This window comes from Lonchura striata, chromosome 20 (assembly GCF_050655825.1).
Source record: "Lonchura striata isolate lonStrDom1 chromosome 20, ASM5065582v1, whole genome shotgun sequence".
Taxonomy (NCBI): Eukaryota; Metazoa; Chordata; class Aves; order Passeriformes; family Estrildidae; genus Lonchura; species Lonchura striata.
Genome location: NC_140722.1, coordinates 10,202,396 through 10,220,078, shown reverse-complemented (window position 1 = coordinate 10,220,078; position 17,683 = coordinate 10,202,396). Strand labels below are relative to the sequence as shown.

Below are 17,683 nucleotides of genomic sequence, written 5' to 3'. Positions count from 1 at the left end.
AAGGTGTAATACCTCATCCTAGCTCGGCCAGCCGTTTCCTGGCTGCTGATATCAATATGTCACTCCTAATGTTTACTGATGTTCACTTTATAAATGACTTTTCCTCACTGTCAGAGTATCTGTCACCAGCTTCTCTTCCCCCTCTTTGCCTCTCATACCCTTTAATAAAGATTAATATCTTTGAGGTTAAGTTAAAAGATCACATACCACGTAAATCACACCATAGGGCTGATATTTAAAAAAAGATGAACGTGTAATTGCTGAGATTATGTGAGCAAATTGGGTAATTCCTGGCCTAAATGAACAGAGTTGGCTTTTGTGGGATCAGTTAATCTAAGTGCACATTCAAATAAAGTGTATTTTGTTCAGGCATTTGAGCTTCTGAAGGTTCCCCCATTGAAGAACTGCAGATGTTTGAAGCAAAAATTTGTGAGTTTAACTTCTACAGCTTCTCTGAAGTTTCAGTATGTTTAAAAGATATGTAGAATGGGGATTCTAAAAAAATGTGGCATTCTGGCTTTCCATATTTATAGTCCACCAGTGACTTCTATATTAAATGGTTTCAGTCTATGAGTCCAAACAAGATTTTTCAACCTGTCACTCCTGCAGCTCGGCCTGGTACATGAAATGCTAAACATGTTCTGGCTGCTTTGTACATCTTCTTTGACAAACACCTGGAGTAATGATTCCAGAATGAATATTTAGCTGGCAATTTCATGGATGAAGCACAAACCAGTCATTTTGGCTTTGCAATGCTAAGAGTAGTGAATGTGCATTTGGCTTTTAAACTGCAAGGGGCAGCTTGGAAGACACAGTGAAGCAGATGATGGACCCTTCATATAAACTATGATCCAAGTAAGGTTTTCAGGATCAGACCAAGACAGGGTCACATCTAGGGACCAAAACATACAAGATCAGATTTAAACAGCTTCTGTAGAGGTTAAACTTCAGCTTATTTTTCTGATCACTGTCTTTGCTGTGCATCTAGGACAATCTTGTGGATAAGGATGGAAGATGCAGATTCCTGATTCAGTTTAGGCACTTTCCTGCAGACTTCCCAACCAGGTTTCATGGGTCAGATCAACAATTCAAAAGGGTCTTCAGCCCTTCTTCCTGATCTATTGGGAGAGCTATTGGATCTATTGATCTTCCCTTTTTTGTCACTCCAGCTTTGGTGTTAGAGCTCTCTGATACCCACAGCAGTAATTCTGTAGCCTCAGATTTACAGCAGCTCTGGTGTGGCTGAGCCACTCAATTTGTGGTTTGTACATCTGACCCATCGGGAGCTTGCACACAAAGGCTCTTCCACTCTCTTCCAGGCACTGGAATTTCTCTGAAAGTGGAGACAGAGCACAGGGCCTGGAGATCCAGGTCTTGTCCTGTCTGGGAGGCCCCAGACCCACATCTTGGCATGGGGCAGCATCTCCTTCTCTGGGCTGTGGGTGTTGTGCATTTTGCATGGTTTTGTGTGGTGGTGACCTGGCTGCTCTCCATCCTGCCTCTTCAAGAAGCATCCCTGGAAATGGAGAAAACTCTAAGGACATGCTGGAGCAGGAAGGGAGCATGAAAAGAGTTGTGGCTTTGACAAAGACACTTCTTTAGGAGTGGAGCATTTTGGCTCTCTTTTGTGCTTTGTCCAGAAACAGTTTGACATAAATGGCTGGATTTAACCCCTAAACTCTGAGTAAAACCCTCCTCCAGGTGTCAAAGGTGACATCCCCATCAGTGCCCAAATTACAGCCTCCTCTTTGAGTGGGTACATTTTGCTGTGTTGTGAACTCCAACTCAGGGATAACTGCAGCTTCTGAATCTGCAGGGAGGGGACAGTTTGAGAGGCAGATCTCATGCAAAGGGCACTGATGGTGTTTAGTTTCACACAAAGCCTTCCAACTACTGGCAAGCTACAAAAAAAGAGTTGGTACCAAAAGCCAGTTCCTGAAGGGAGAATTGTGTGTGTTATTCCTTTCCAGTGCACCAACAAAACTATTATGCTCAGAAGATGACTCTGAAACTGCCTTTTGTTGTATTTTGTATGAAGTAGGATTTTCTATCTGCAATAACTACTGGGTGATTTTATTTCTAGGAACTTGATTATTTCACAATAAAGGCAAAGACTCCAATCATTTTAGCCAGTGAATAAAAACCACCTCTAAACATTCTAAGAATATTATAATATATCCTAAAACCAACTTAGTTTTCACTCAAATGATTGATATGTGCACTATTTTACTGCACAACACTGTTTTTCTTACACAGAATTGTTTCTTTCAACTCTAGCTAACTTGATTCTCTCTGTAGCAGGATCTGAGGCCAGTAAGCCATGAAGAAATTTTACACTGCAGACTGCAGCAAGCACAGGTCTCTCTAGCAAAGGCATTATTTTACAAAATGATGGATGTGCATATTTATTTGCTCTGTGACTTCCATGTCAGGTTTGTCATATTTCCTCAAATTACTAGTTAAACCAAGGGTTTGGGTTTTGTTTTGTTTTTGTTTCTGTTGAAGCCTGCAGGCTCAATATACCTTATAAAAATCAAGCTGTAATTTATCTGCTCCATAGATCATGTGAAACAATAATCACTCTGGAGTCTGTGCTGGGTTCGGGTGTCTGGCTTTTTTGGAAGAGATGTATGAAGTGAACAAAAAGCTTCCTGATTTTCATTCTCTGCAATAAACCTGAAATATGGAGAGAAGTGAAACATGTATTTAAATTAAACCGAAGAATCATGACAAAGAAGGAGCACAGAGAAATACACACACACCCAGAAATATATTTTGCAATGACACAGGATTATTTCCCTTACCAGATGGACCTCTACAAGTTCTGCACACTCCATGTTGCAGACACTCAGCAATCAAAGCAGTGAAACAATTTGCACGTGAGACCTGGATTCAGCAGAATGGTGAATTGTTAACTTGTATTTTGCAGGGAGAAAAACCTTTGCCCACACAAAAAATGTGGGGATCCCCAAAAGGGTTCATATTCACAAGCACTGCCTGCAATGTTTAAGTGATACCTCACACTGAATTCACTGCTTGGTGTTTCACATAAATACTGGTCATATTGGAAAGGCCACGAGAAAACCTCAGAATCTTTTCCTAGGTGTTTGCAAAAATAATAACAATAACAGGCTAAAATTATTAGCTGACCAATGTAACATACAAACATAAAACTCACAGAAGATTATTGCATCTTTAATCCCCTCCACTCCCACATGCACCTCTGGGAAAAACAGGGAATAATCTTAATACACTGAAATAGTTTTTATTGCCTGGGGTGGGCATTTCCTCCCACAGCCAAACTGCCTTTTGCAAGGCATTTCTCTCCTTGTTTTGTTTGTCACAGCAGTGAAAGGATACGTGATTCATGTTGCAGGGCACGCGGAGCGGGCACGAGGCTGAGCACACGCGTGTCCCTTGTCACCACCCGGCTTAATCAGCAGCCAGGCTCTGGCGCTGCCAGGGCCCCAAGGAAGCCAAGCTCTTGGAAAAGATTTCTGGTCCATTGGTTGTAGGAACACAGAGCTGCAGAGAGACCCTGGCATGAGGAGGAGATTTCAATTTTAAGATTAATTAATTCTCTGCTATGAACTTCGTCGGAGAGCTGCAGCCGTGCTGTGGTGGTGCAGGGGGGTACCTCCTCTGCTCTCCAGATAATGCCATGTCTGGGTCTGGATGGATAAAACCCATCCTGGGAGGCACTTCCAAAAGCCCAAGGTCTGTTTAGCCTGCAGCCTGAGTTACAGGCCAAATCTGATTCTTCCTCCAGCTCTCCAAAGTCTCTCTTGTAATTTTTTTTCTTTTTAAATAATAAAAAAAACCAAACTAAATTGCAGTGGCACCGTCATTAAGAGATCCAACAGAAGCCTGGAAGAAGAGATTAGCACATACCAGAGTGACAGGGCTGCTGGGACGGGGAAAAAATAGACAACATCAGTGCAATGTACCATTAAAAGTATGGAGTGACAGATGACAGTTGGTCTGTGATGGGGTGATTCAGCTAAATGGTAAACAGAAGGGCGAATTCTGATCTCGCTTATGCCAACATAAACCTTGGGCTGCAGAGGAGCTGCTTCGCGTCTCCAGGACCGGAGTGGAGCCCATAAAAGCTGTGACTCAGCCAGATAATCTCTGACAACTGTTAGCACCGTGGTAAATATGGCAACGTGGCAGGCTGGAAGAGGGGCTAAAAAAAGTTTCGCTTCCACACTTCCAAAACGAAATGTTTCGGAGGTTTTTTTATCTCAAAACGACGTTTAAAATCTCGCTAGCGGTAATAGAAGTTGGTTGAGAAATATTGAGATAAAACATGTTGGGGTTTTTTTTTCAGGTTGGATGAAATATTTTGATTGAGGCCAAATTAATGATGTTGCTGAGCCAATGGGGTGAAAAGTCAGTTATCCCCATAAATTCCAGTCCCTCTGGAGTTGACCTGCTGGACACTTTGCACAACCATTAATGGTGATGTGGTGGACAGACACTAACTCATGCCTGAGATAGACGAGGAAAGGCTTTTGAAAGGAGGTATTTGCTAAGAGAATGTTTAACATTTGTTTTTGCTTCAAAAACACATTTTCAAAGAGAGGATCCCATCCAAAACATATGTTCCCTCCCTGTGTGGGCAGGCGTGCAAACACTAACGTGGGACCGAGCAAACTGCAGAGGAGAGCATGGAAGCCAAAGCAAAAACTCTCCCATCTTGCTGCTGAGGCTGCCTCGTGATAAAGCTGCTGCTCTGTGATCTTGGCACTGAGAAAGGGATGGACTGGGCCTGTCCTGTCTCCTGGGTGCCTTGTCCCTTCACCCATTGGCACCATCTGGCACCAGGTTGTTTGCCTTTGGTGAATGAGAATGTAAAAAATATCGGGATGTGAACCTGTGCAGTATTGCTCTTCTGATTAAGAGAAAAAAATTCCCTTTTTTCTTTCCATGGTTTCGCTTTGTGAGGTACTTGTATTTTAATTTCATCCACAGAGTGCCTGGTTTCTCCAGCAAGCTACTGCATTATCTACAGACATACAAATAAGCTGTTTCTTAAAGAAAAAGTTGCATTTTTCACATTTTAGCTGGGTTGGAAGGTAGCTCTGCACAGAGATATGAAGATCTGAAACCCATCATCCCTGGAAAGGCCATGAGAAGAGACTGTCCCATGGGAAGGCCACCATGGCAGCTGCATCACCCTCCAAGTTTTTAGGAAATTTAGGATCACCCAGTGACATTTTAAGATTTGGGTTAAAGTTTTTTGTATAAAGCAGAATTGCTTTCTCCTGTGAGCCCAACTCGTGGTGACAGAGAAAATGGTTTAGGAAATAAAGCTCTGCACCTTATATAGGCAAGCTACCAAAAATATATGGATTGTGGAATTACCCTTTACTGAGAAGGGAATTCAGATTTTATGCTTCCTATTGTGTTTTATTTCTTGTGTCATTACAGAATACACAAGCAGATTATTCCCCAGCCACAAAAACAGTTGCAGTGAGATGCTGCAGTTGAAAAGAACAAAACAGGCAACAGTTCAACATTGTCAGTTAAGATCATTATGATACTATTAATGGATATTAATTTCTGTTTGTTTTACAAATACTAGGAAACTAGTTTTCAAATTCACACCTCACCAAATGCTTTACAACAATGATTTGTTTCATTAATTTTATCATCTGCATGCCTTGTTTTTTCATAGCAGGTTCTTTGCTGAGAGATATTAATCTGTGATAGATCATCCTAACATCCTAGGAACCTGTGCAAAAGATGCAAGCTGATGAATGTTGGTGTACAGGCTGCCCACCACTGTCAATTTTTCAATTTGCAATGTAGTTGGGGCACATAATAAATTTCTGGTGTTTTCTTTTTGCTTGTTTTTTTTTTTTTTTTTTTTAACAGAAGCCTTGAAATTTTTATGTGCATATTTTCTCACTGTTTTAACATACATATGAGCCCTCAACATCCAAATGTCAAATTCTGTGTGATATGGGTTAGGTAATAAACTCTATGGTATTATTTTTAGAATACCTATAAAAATAAGTAACACAGTTTAAAGTCATGTCTTAGTTAAATATTCAGTGTATAATTTGGTTTTTAGCTGAATTCAATATCCACTATTTCTGCGTTTCTCACAAATAAATATAAAATGCTAATGGAAAGTGAACAGAAAAATACTCTGCATATGCTAAATTGATCTTATATTCAAAATGCAAAAATGCTTGTGCCACGTGGTTAAGAAAAGTGGCTTAGTAGTCACACCTGGATGATAAAGAGAGCAGTGCACACATCCTTATTTAAAACATTTTCCTTAAATTCTCAAGTTTTGCAAAATGCCATGGCTTTCACTATTACGGCAAGAGCAGAGAGCGGCAGCCGACGCTGAATTCTATTTCTGATTTTGATCCGGATTCATTCTTCCTGGAGGATGCTCTGGAGCTGAGTGTGGCAGTGTTACCCCCGTGCCATGACAGGGAATGTGGGTGGGCGAGTGGCCCCAAGGGAGCAGAGTCAGGACCCTCCAGTGCCACCAGCTCCACTCCAGTCGGGTTTGGCACACAGATCATGCAACACTCGTGGGCCAGTGGTTTTAGAGCCCTGGATCAGAGGGCTGCACACATCCTTACCCCTCCCAGGTGGTGAACTCCTCCCCAGAAGGAGCAGGAGGCAGGGCTGGAGGTCTGCACAGCCTTCCTCCAGGTAAGGGCAAGCCCAAGTGAGGGTTTTACAGGCTGAGCCGAATCCCAAGTGAGTTTTTCTCTGCTCTTCCCTGTCAGTCTGCTGTGAATGCTCCACGGGATGCTGAATTCCTCTGCTGAAAACTGGAGATGGAGCTAAATCTCAGGTGTTGGGACTGGACCTGCAGTCACTGCTCTGAGTCTGGTGTCTGCCAAGCACCGCCAGCGATGGGTCGGTGCAGAAATGGCAGTGGGGGAACACTACAGCAACACATGGCTGCTGCTGCATTCCCTCCCCTCCTCCCCACTCCCTGGGCCAAAGTTTTTTATCCCTTTCCATGTAACTCAAAACCAATGAATTCAATAGAAAAACCAGTTAACCAAACCCTGACTCAGTCCTTGGTTTGCTTAAACTCCAGTGCTGCAGAGTTAACCCATGACACGCTTTAGTTTACCTTCATGTCTTTCCCCAGAGTAGACAGAAAATCCTATTTTTCATATTTGTTTCCCTGGACCTTGGCCAGCTGAATAGAGGTCAAAGACGTCAAGCTGGGTCTAAACTACAGCAAAAAAAATGAGCTGCATTTCAACCTCTTTTTCTAGCAGAGTGACAATATAATTCATGTTTATATTCCTGCCTTCGACACCGTCCTGCTGTTTGACCTTGGCAAAGTCACTTCATCTTTTTAGACCTTCATTTCTCCTCCAGCTTGCTCCTTTTGTCTTTAGATTTATATGGGGCAAAAAGAGACAAATAGACAAATATCTGGGGCAAAATGTGGTTTACATGGTGCATTGGCATTATTACAACAAAGTGCTTCTACCTCTTGGACTTGAGGTCGAGGCAGAAGCTTTGGAAAATAATATCAATATAAATTCCAAGCATGGGATAAACATAAAGCAATGTGCTGTCCCCATGCATGCCAAGGGTTTTCAGCATTCCCACCCAAATTACCAGGCAGCTCTCTGATGCAGAACAGCACTGTGCCCACCAGTTCTGCCATGCAGCAGGAAAAGCTGGTTCAGACAAGACCAGCAGATGAGCAAACATGGAATGCCTTCATTTGAGTGAAACTCCTATTTTAATTGAGATGTTTGGCTGTCTTCAGATCTAATTTCATGATCCAAACACCCCAGTTTCCCCATAAGAATGTGTTCAAACATTGCTTGACTGCTATTCTCCTTTGCTGCAGAGCTGGGAAGTCATCACAACTGATGAGGAGTCATTACAAAGTTGACAATTTGCCCCTTTTCTTCAAAAAAAAACAATTCTGCAGAGCTTCATTCCTTTCAGCCCACACTGACTCTCATCCAAAGCCTTCCCTGCTGCTCGAAAGAAACCTGAAATTTCCCAACTGCAGGATTAAACTCATCCTCGCCCCCTCCAAACAAACAAACAAATTACAAAGGAGGCAAGAAATTATCTCTACAGTAGGGAGGTGAAGGTAAAGAGCTTATATGTTAATCATTAGCAGGAAAAACCCAACCCAACTGAAGTCAGAAAGAAAGAAAAGAAGACATAAAGGGGGGATATGGACATTGGAAGGGAAAAATGGCAAGAGCAGGAGATAGAAAGTGCAGCTGCCAGGAGTGTTGGCTGTGTGAGGGTGGCCAGAGCCCTGTCCAGCCTGGGGGAACGGAATTATTCGGGTTTTAAGCTCCCATCAGTTCCCGCAGTGACTCCCCTGGGTCCCAGCTCTCCTGCACCCCTGGGTGGGGGCCACCCACCCTCTGTCCCCATTGTCACCCTGTGCTCTGCCTCGCAGGAGAGCTGAGAGCTGGGAGGGAGGGAGGGAAGGAGGGAGGGAAGGAGGGCAGCCCAAACCCAGCACCCCCCTGCGCCCTGCGAGCCCGCAATCTCCTTTATACCCATCACTTATTCATTCTCCCTGTGAGAATAAAGTAGAATTTATTGATATCGATTCTTCTTATTATTCTTATTACTATTTAAATTTTCTTTTTGGTATCCCCGGTCTGGAAGGAGTTAAAGTCATTATCTCCTCGATGTCCACCGCATCCCGCATCCCCGCTGAGCTCCATCAGAGCTGCCGGGGCAGTGGCAGCGGTGACTTCACCTCCGAGCGCCGCAGCCTCGCGCGGTGCCCAACTGCTGGAGTTTGCTAATTTGTGTGTTTTCACTCGAGGCCTGCTGATTCAATCATTTTAAAGATGCCCATTTCTTCCAAGCCAGGGATTTTATGACTCTAAGGATTAGAAGCTGTTATCCCAACAAACCCTGGAGCTCTATATATTCTGATTTTATGGTAAGCTTCACTAATAAACTGTTTAAAACATATGCTAATTGTGTTTATTGTATTCTTTAATTATCATATGTATCATTAAAGATGTACTATCCCGTTTGGAATCCTAATACCTAATGCCCTCCTTTTATTTATTTATTTTCTTTTTTTGGTATCGTTTCACACAACTGCATTACTTATTAAAAAAAAAAAGGAGGAAATGGAAATACAGATATATATATTAACAAGAAAGCTTATTTTCAATTTTCATTGTTTATTTAAAAGTAGAGTCTTTGTATTTAAGTTGAAATCTCTCTCATGAAGAAAGGCAGGCAGGGAATGACATAACAAAACATGGCATCCTGTCTCTGTGCATTTTATTTTTTAATTCTTTTTTTAAAATATGCCTTCCTATTATCTACTATGCTTAGTTTTCTGTTTTCAGACTGCTCAAAATGATAATTTACCCAGCTGAGTTGGGTTACAAAAGATCAGAATAATCGTCCCCTCATTTTTGTATATCTCATTATTCTTATCATACATACACACACTCACACACACACCCCAGCATGTGCATAATAAATAAGGGTGTATTATGTATATGTACATGCACCCATCTATAAAAATGTAGATCCACACTAATTGTGCTCATTTTTACCCATTAATGAGGAGTTGTTTTTACAAAATAGAGATACCTGCTATCCAAGCTGTGTGAGCAATTTTCACAATTTTGAAGCCTAATCTTCATCCTGAACGCTGTTTTATCCTGTTGCTTTGAAATGAGGGTGCCCCTGCATAATAAAATCCTGAAATTAGGATATTTTCCCCTGCTCCTGACTTGCTCATAACAGCCAGAACAACGTCCCTCAGCCCTGCTGTTGAAGACAGAGGCCTGCCCTGATTCCTATACTGCTTTTATTATTTTTGTTCTTTTTTTTTTTTTTTCACTTGGGAAAACAAATCGGCATTAACATGGGGCATTTTGCTCATTGCTGAAAGAGAAAACAGCAATAAAAAAATCCCAGCGTTTTTCAGCTGCGCAAGTCAGGGAAGGGCAGGAGGACGCATGTGCAGCAAGAGCAGTCCCTGGTCATCAATATTGCAGATGAGAATAATAAATATGTGCAGGCACACGACAGAAAAATGCAGCCACGCTCATTTCTGTACTCCTGCTCCAGCTCAGATCTTTGAGTTTTGTTTCCCTGCTCTGCATTTGAGGAATATCCTGGGAAAAACAAAATTATCCCAACACAGTGTTTTGTTTTGATGAAAAAGAATGAAAATGCCGGGCTGCTCTGCTGCTGGCATAGTGGGGGATTTGCTGTCAGGAGTTTATCAATCAGACTTTTTCTTATTTTAGTTGGTGAAGAATGTTTCCTTTAGGTACCAAATGTTAATATCACCTCATGAATGAAACTGCTTCTGCAAATTGAATAATGTAATTTGCATTCACTCATTCTAAATAACGTTGAAAAGTGGCAATGCTACTTGTGTTAAAATTTCTTTTTCCAGGCAAAAGAGACTTTTTTGGGTATCCAAGGCATTTGGGATTTGGATTCTTTAATGAACTTGTTAAAGAAGTGTACTATTGGGCCAAAAACTTAAAAACATGCCATTTTGGTTCCTAAATACCAAAACTGTGGCAACCCACAGCCTAAGCATCCCCATCACACAATACAGAACTTAATATCAGGTCAGCTTCTGTTTATAGGGGAGATGGGTGAATTTGGGACAAAGTGCCTGCATAGGTGTTATCACTTTTCACTTGCTGGGATCCCTGAGGACAGGATTAATTGTTTGTTTTGCCTTTTTGGAGACATAACCCGTTGTTTGACATCCCAGCCCTATGTGCTCTTCAAGCTGCAGGAAAAAATAGCGGATTGTAACCTGTCAAAACAACCCCACTGTGGTTAGAGACATCTCAACCCATGGTTGATTTTATCTTGAATTCCATGGGAGTAATATTTGGGGTCTTGGTGGGTCTGGAGGGCCCTGGGGGAGCGTATCCCCCCTGCCTACACCAGCCCAGCCAGCAGAGCTCTGCCCTTGCAGCAGCCCCTGGAAATTACAATTTTGCACAGCCCCACACAAATTAAAGCATTGCCATCTCTCCCTATTATATTAATGGATTTTATGCTATTTTTTAAATTACACTGTTTTCAAACAGGAATACATTTGAATGTCAGACTCTAATACCCAAATATAAATGTCAAGACCTCTGTACATCTCCGACATGTAGGAACTAATTTAATCATCTCAGTGAAACGATTTCAGTTCAGACAATCACTTTGCTCGAGTGGAAGGGTTATGAAGAGGGTGTACAGCCACAGGAAAGAGCTTACACACTATTTAGGGCCTTGTTTTTTTATAAAAAGAAAACCAAGATGGGCATTTGTTCAGGAGTGGAAATTCCCAGGCCCTGCCAAGCTGATGGCAACTGAGGCAATCACACTGCGGGCTCAGAAAAATTATGTGTAGCACCGAGGAACAGTAAATGCTCACTTGTTGGGGTAAAGAAGGGGAGGGGGCAGTGATGGAAAATGATTTTTTTTTTCCCTTGTGTCTGGAGGAAAAAAAAGACAATCTGGTGGAATCTAAGTTGCCTGGTCAGTGAGTGCTGCTGAGCTCCCGAGTGGGTGATCCTGCTGGCTGTGCACACGAATAACAGGGACACGAGAGAAAAACCAGCAGCAGTTTTGCATATGGACTGTGGGCTCCTGCTTCTAAAACTCAGCTTAGACAGTTTCATTCCTCCTTTTTACATATGGCATTTAAAAAAGGCAAAGGCAGTGCAGGCAGGTTTTTCCGAAGGGTAACAGCTAAACAGGGCTGGCAGAAGGAGCTTATTCCCTATGTGGGCCTGCTACCCCCAGCATCACAACACTCCACCATAACCCATGGTTTCAGTCTGCTCCAGGAGAGAGGAAAGTTCCTCCCAAATTTCAGGGGTAGCTGGGATGGGATCCAGGCCACTGCTGTACCAAGACTCCCACAGCAGGGGTGCAGTGAGTGTATGGGAAAGAGAGAGAAACATCCCAGCTCCTTTCTGGGGTTTCGGGAGGATCAGGGAGGTTTGAGAAGAAGTAGCTTAGTCAGAGAAAGATGGGAAGGAGAAAGTGGAAGGGTGGATCAGAGCCTGGAGAATTGGGGAAGGGACAGTTAGGGACCCCAGAGTTAATAAATGAAGGACAGGCACCAATCCATGTGTGGGGAATGTTTGACCATGTCCTTTCCCTGGGCATGCCATCACCTCCTGAGCTGCAGCCCAGCACAGTCTGCACGGGACCTGATTTCCCAGTGAAGGTGCTGGGAATAAGCATGGATTCAGTGATGATGGCACTTCACTGTCTTGAATCTAAAACTTCCAGCCCTAATTCTGTCTTCACAACAAGTAGGATTAAAAACTTTAAACTGAAATAATGTTGCTGCTGTTTCATGCACCCCCAAACAAAACAAACTAAAAGAATAATCTGGGCTGCAGTCCTTGTTGGAGAGCTTTGGTGAAAGAAACTTAATTTGTTGAGTTACTTGTTACAATTACATGCAGTATAGATGATGTCAAGTTATATTAACAGCTCTAAGATTTTCCAAGTGTTGGTATGAAAACTGCCCAGCCTTGATAATGAAAACATGCGCAGGAGAGCTTTGTAAAACAATCAAAAATCAATCCTGTGTGTCAAGTTGAACATATCAATGAGACAGTTTGCAGTCAGAGGGTTTTCTTATGAAGTGCTGTCAACAGTCAATGCTACACTTGTCTGATCCGTTCAGCCCCGCTAAGTGGAAAGATTTCTCTTTATATTAACCCAATAGAAAAGGAAAGGAAAACCAGGGAAATGTAAGCCACAGTAATTCATCTCAAGTATCCTGAAGGACAATTAGCAACAAAGGCTAGCGGTGGTAAGCCTGCTCTTTGGTGGGGTTTGGAGATCCGGGGCTGTAATTATTGAGCCATCCTGCTGAATAGCACAATCAATGCTTGACGGCTGTGCCGGTGCGACGGCTCCAGCTCTTGTGTAAATGAAACGTCAGGCTGGGGGAAAAGGGGCCATTGTGTTTACCCGAGCCTGGATTAGCTTTTAGAGAACAATGAGTCTGCAATCCACGCAGGACATTTTAATGGTGTTGTCAGGATCTTTCTTCATAGGAGGTTGGGGTGGTGGAGAGGGAGGCAGAGCGGTTCTGGCGAGGAGGATGGGTTCCACTGGCACTGTGCAGGTGTGTATGATCCAACCCCACTTCCCAGCTTGTCTCAGCTGGACCTTGGAGCTGGGAGCAGCCACCCAGGATCAGGGCAGTGGGACCACAGTGCAGTCGTGCCAGGCTTCACGACTGGCTGGGCAGGTGACATCTTTCTGCACCCAACCACACATCTCTGCCCAAAGGGCCTTAAGCCTCCCTCCCCTTGCTCCCTCGAGCATGGCTCTTCCTGATTTATAACTCCAGGGTTTATCCCTCTCTCTCTTTCACAGTATTTTCACTCTTTCCTTCATTCTCTCTCAAAAATAAGCTTTTTCCTGGCAGCATGAAGCTCAAGCTTTTTCAGCCTTCCTTTTAAATTCCTGTCTAACTTCTCATGGACACATCTCTATTCTTGTCATGTTTTACTTCCTTTCACAGCAGAAATATTTATCAAACTGCTCTTCAAACCTGCCAGTAGCTTCACTTCCCCCTTCATTTTTCCAGCACTACTCCTTATATTGCAAAATCATTTTCCTTTTTTCATGGGCTGAATGAACATTCCAGCTACAGCCATGGATGTTCTGTGAGAGTTTTGTATGGGTGCATGCCCAGAGATGAAGGACTCAGCCAGATTTTTGTGGCTATTCAAAGGTATTTGGTAATCCTCTTTTCTCACCTATTGCAAATATTCCAGTCCTGGACAGCATTGCTGGCTGGGAAGGTGTCAGGTATCCCAATCCCTTGTTTCCAGCCCCATGCTGGAAAAGCAAACCTGCACTGTCAATGGACATTCCATTTTGCCATTTGTAGACTGTAATGCTCATCCCTCCAGGAATATGAAGGTAAATAAATACCTGTGGGATATACATTGCTTTGTGCTTGTTTTTACTGCAGGGTGATGAAGTGAATGAAGCAGCTCTGGCTGTGCTAAGCCTGGAGAAGGCAACAGGAATATCCAAAGATTTTGGGAATGCATTTTACTTTCTTTGCTCACCTTTCATTCAAACACATTTTTGCAGCCAGTGTGAATGACATGGTGCCCACCCTACCCAGAGCCTGCCAACACCATGGTATCTGACTCCTGCCACTAAACCCAGAGAGTTCAGTCCCATTTTCCTCCCTCCAGCCCCAGCACCTGCTCAGCCATGGAGCAAACCAAGGTGAAGGTCTGTGAAGAGCTCGGGGCAGGCACAGAGTCTCACCCATAAACACCACCACACACCTCCTCAATGGAAGGCAAACTCTGCAGATGTAATTGATTAGTAACTATCAGCTAATTGCAGGGTAATCACATGATTATTTTTGCTTTGCAAACTGAATAGTTGCCATGAGATTGGATAATTGTGCGGGGCAATTTTACACGGAGGCACATAGCAATGCAGAGTAAAACCAGCCTCAAGGCTGTGCACAGCAGCAGGATGATTTTATTTCTGCAAGTTCAGTGTGCACATCAGTGCATCGAGTGCTTCTAAAGGCATCTTTGGATCCTGTGCTCTAAAGGAGAACCAAAAGATAAGAAATTGCTCTAGCAGCATCACTAGAATGAAATAAAATCCCCAAACTTTTGGCAAGGCAGCATCTTGACAGGTCTGCCAGCACAAAGGGAAGATGCAATGCTCCTGTCCTTTGGAGGAGGGTTGGAGCACACTCCAGTTAACCCCAGGAAGTTGTTTGCCTGCAGCCCACGTAGGCACCACAGCCTCAGCCACACCTGCAAACGAGAGCAAAGCATCTCTCCCTCCTCCCAAGGCCTCTTCACAAAACACAGAGATAGTGGTTGGAATATTTTGTCCTTTTGTAGCTCATTAAAATTTTGGTGTTGGCAGGAGAGTCAATCAAATGCTAGCAATGCAACCCAAATATTTTCCCAGATGGGCTGAACATTGTACCAGAAAGCAATTGAAGAAATTATTTTCTCTGTTGGCAGGGTGATTTCAAAGGCACTTTAGTCTCTGAATGTCTCTTAGATGATTAAATATTTCAAGCCATTTTCAATGTCACTGATTCAGATTAATCAAATATTGAGGAGATGGGGTTAAAGCTGGAAGATGTGTTCTCTTTGGCCTCTCAGTGTATTGGCATCAAACCTGTAGGATAAATGCTCCAAACAAGAGGCCTTTATATTCTAAGTTTCATGGAAGCATAAATGCTTCCCTTGCCAGGGAATCCTAAAGCTTCCTACAAGTCAGGATTCCTCCAAAAAACACTGGAACTATTAAAATGGGACCAACTTGGGAAAAACCTCACATCTCAGTGATTCAGAAAGAATAATATAAAGAACCAGCATAGGTCTGAATTACAAAAATGCCTGTAATAATATCAGTTTGGCATTACAAGACACATTTCTGTGTGAGCCAAGAGCCAGCAGAACATACATGTAGGAAAAGTTAATACAAGAAACAAATGCCACAACCACATTCATGGATGTACATGAGGATGGTTCAGATCCTCAGCTGATGGAAGTAAACCTCCATCATCTGTTGCAAAGGAGATACAGGGATTTACCCAGCTGAGGCTTCAGCTCAATCTATGGAAATACTGTTGATGTCAAGTGGCCAGTGGGCATTGACAGGGAAGGAAGTCAGAGCAGGGAGCCTTTGTCTCTTTGGATTTCTTCAGGAAATAATGAAGGAAACAGAATATATCAGAGGGATTGGGTACAAGAAAAACAACTTGAGCTCCACTCCTGCAATCTGGTATTCACTCCAATGTCCTCAGAAGCTGCCACTGGGAGGCTCAGCCCAAGGCCCCAAATGAACTAAAAAATGTTCCTTTGCGGGAAAAAAAAACCCCTCTCAGAACGAGTTATGTTGGTTTTTACAAGGAACCACACATGCTCATAGCCTGATTTAAAGAAAAAAACAAAGAAAAAAAACCCCAATTCTTTGCTAGCAAGAATGTTTTTGCTCTCAGAAGAAAATCCATTGGTAATGTTGCATCTGTAATTAATTTTGAATAAAACAGAAAGCTCACACACACTCACTGATCTGAATTTGGAAAAACAGACACACTTTGCTATCATTTTCATAATGGCCCCTTGTTCATCCCACACCAGGCATTTCAGGGTGCACCCGCTCAGCTTTCTTAGTTTCCAGGTGTAGGCTTTTGTAGCTGGAAAAAATATATATCATGCAAACTCTGGTTTTTTTTAATATCTCTGGATTTAAAAATATCAGTGGTTAAACTAAGAACTCTGTTACAAGTAGAAAGGAAAGGATGAAAGCTGTAAGTGAGAAAAAAAAATGGAGGAAAAATCAGGGTCACCTGGTTAAAGTCAGACAAAAGCCACATTTCAAAAAATGTACCCTGTAATTTAGTCAAAATGGAAAGGACAGGAAAAAGGTCAATATTGTTTTAAATGAGACTAACAGCTTCCTTTATGTAATGGGTGAACTCCAGTGTGTTTCCGGATGATTGGCAATTTAGCTGCTTGGGGGAAAAAAAAAAGGTTAAACTTATCAGCACATAAAAGTGCCAGCAATTTATTTCTGTCACTTTCCTACAAATTAACCTATTTTAAGGCATTCTGAACCTCATCAGCAAGCCCAGGTGTGGCTGGGAATGGGGGTCACCACCAGGCCTACATGCATAAGGAAAACGTGACAGCAGCTCTGGGAGGCAACAGCCACACAAAGGAGCTCTTGAAGATGAATCCCATGAGGATAGGGTTTATATTTTCAAAAAGAGAAAAAAATACTCAACACTCTCCTAAATGAGTGAGATTTGCTCGGCCTAAACACTAATGTGGACCCTGAGGTGTGATACCCTGCATCTCTGTGCATGCTGGAGAGCGTGAGGGATGGATGCTCCAGGAGGATGAGCTTCCAGAGTTCTGGTCCATCAGAAAAACATTTGTGGACCTGCATCCCACCCTGCCCAACCCCTGGCTTTGGAACTCAGAGAATAAGGACAAGCAAGGAAAACACAACTTTAACTCATCCCTTCACCCAGCTCCAAACCCTACCATAAACCTGCACGTGACTGGGGTTTTTAGGCTGTAATCCCTGCAGTCAGCGTGGAGAGAACACCCTCTAGAGCAGCTGCAGCATCAGCCTGCTCAGCTGTCTGTCTGTCTGTCTGTCTGTGGTGTTGAGGGCAGTTACAGCTCGATGGACAAACATAAAGCTGGGGTCACACCCCTGGTGACAATCCCAAGAACAGGGGAGGTCACACAGTGTGTGCTCGGGCATGGAGGCTTCCCATCAATCCCATTTTTTACAGAGAAGTTATTGATCAATCTCCATTTATTTTCCCCATGAGGACGGCTTGGCTTTATTCCACATCTTTCACTAGTGGGGTGTCTCAGGGCTGAGGAGGAGGTGGGAGAGAGATGGTCAGAGATGGTCAGCAGTAGAGTTTGGGAAAGGATTGTGACATCCATGGGATGTGAAAACTGGAGAAATGGTACAGATGGAGGTAGGAAGGGGTCTGAGAGGGAGAACAGACCCAAACCCACCTCTGAAAGCCCCCAAAAGACACAGGTCCACACAGCAGGGAAGGAATAAAAGCAGAAAAGTAGCATTTTTGTTCATTGATTTATATAAGAGATAGAGGCTTTCCTAAAGACATCAGCTTAAAGGAGACCTTTAGCACTAACATTTTCAA

The 17,683-nt window shown here is 43.0% G+C and overlaps 1 long non-coding RNA gene across 2 annotated transcripts in view; it reads right to left on the bottom strand.

Moving 5' to 3' along the window:
* Nucleotides 1–17,683, bottom strand: part of LOC110483560 (uncharacterized) — a 137,389-nt gene that overhangs the window by 12,042 nt on the left and 107,664 nt on the right. For both annotated transcript variants that reach the window (XR_014949673.1, XR_013340890.2), the window contains one exon: nucleotides 1–17,683. This exon is cut by the window's left edge and continues 12,042 nt beyond it; it is cut by the window's right edge. This is a non-coding gene — a long non-coding RNA (uncharacterized LOC110483560).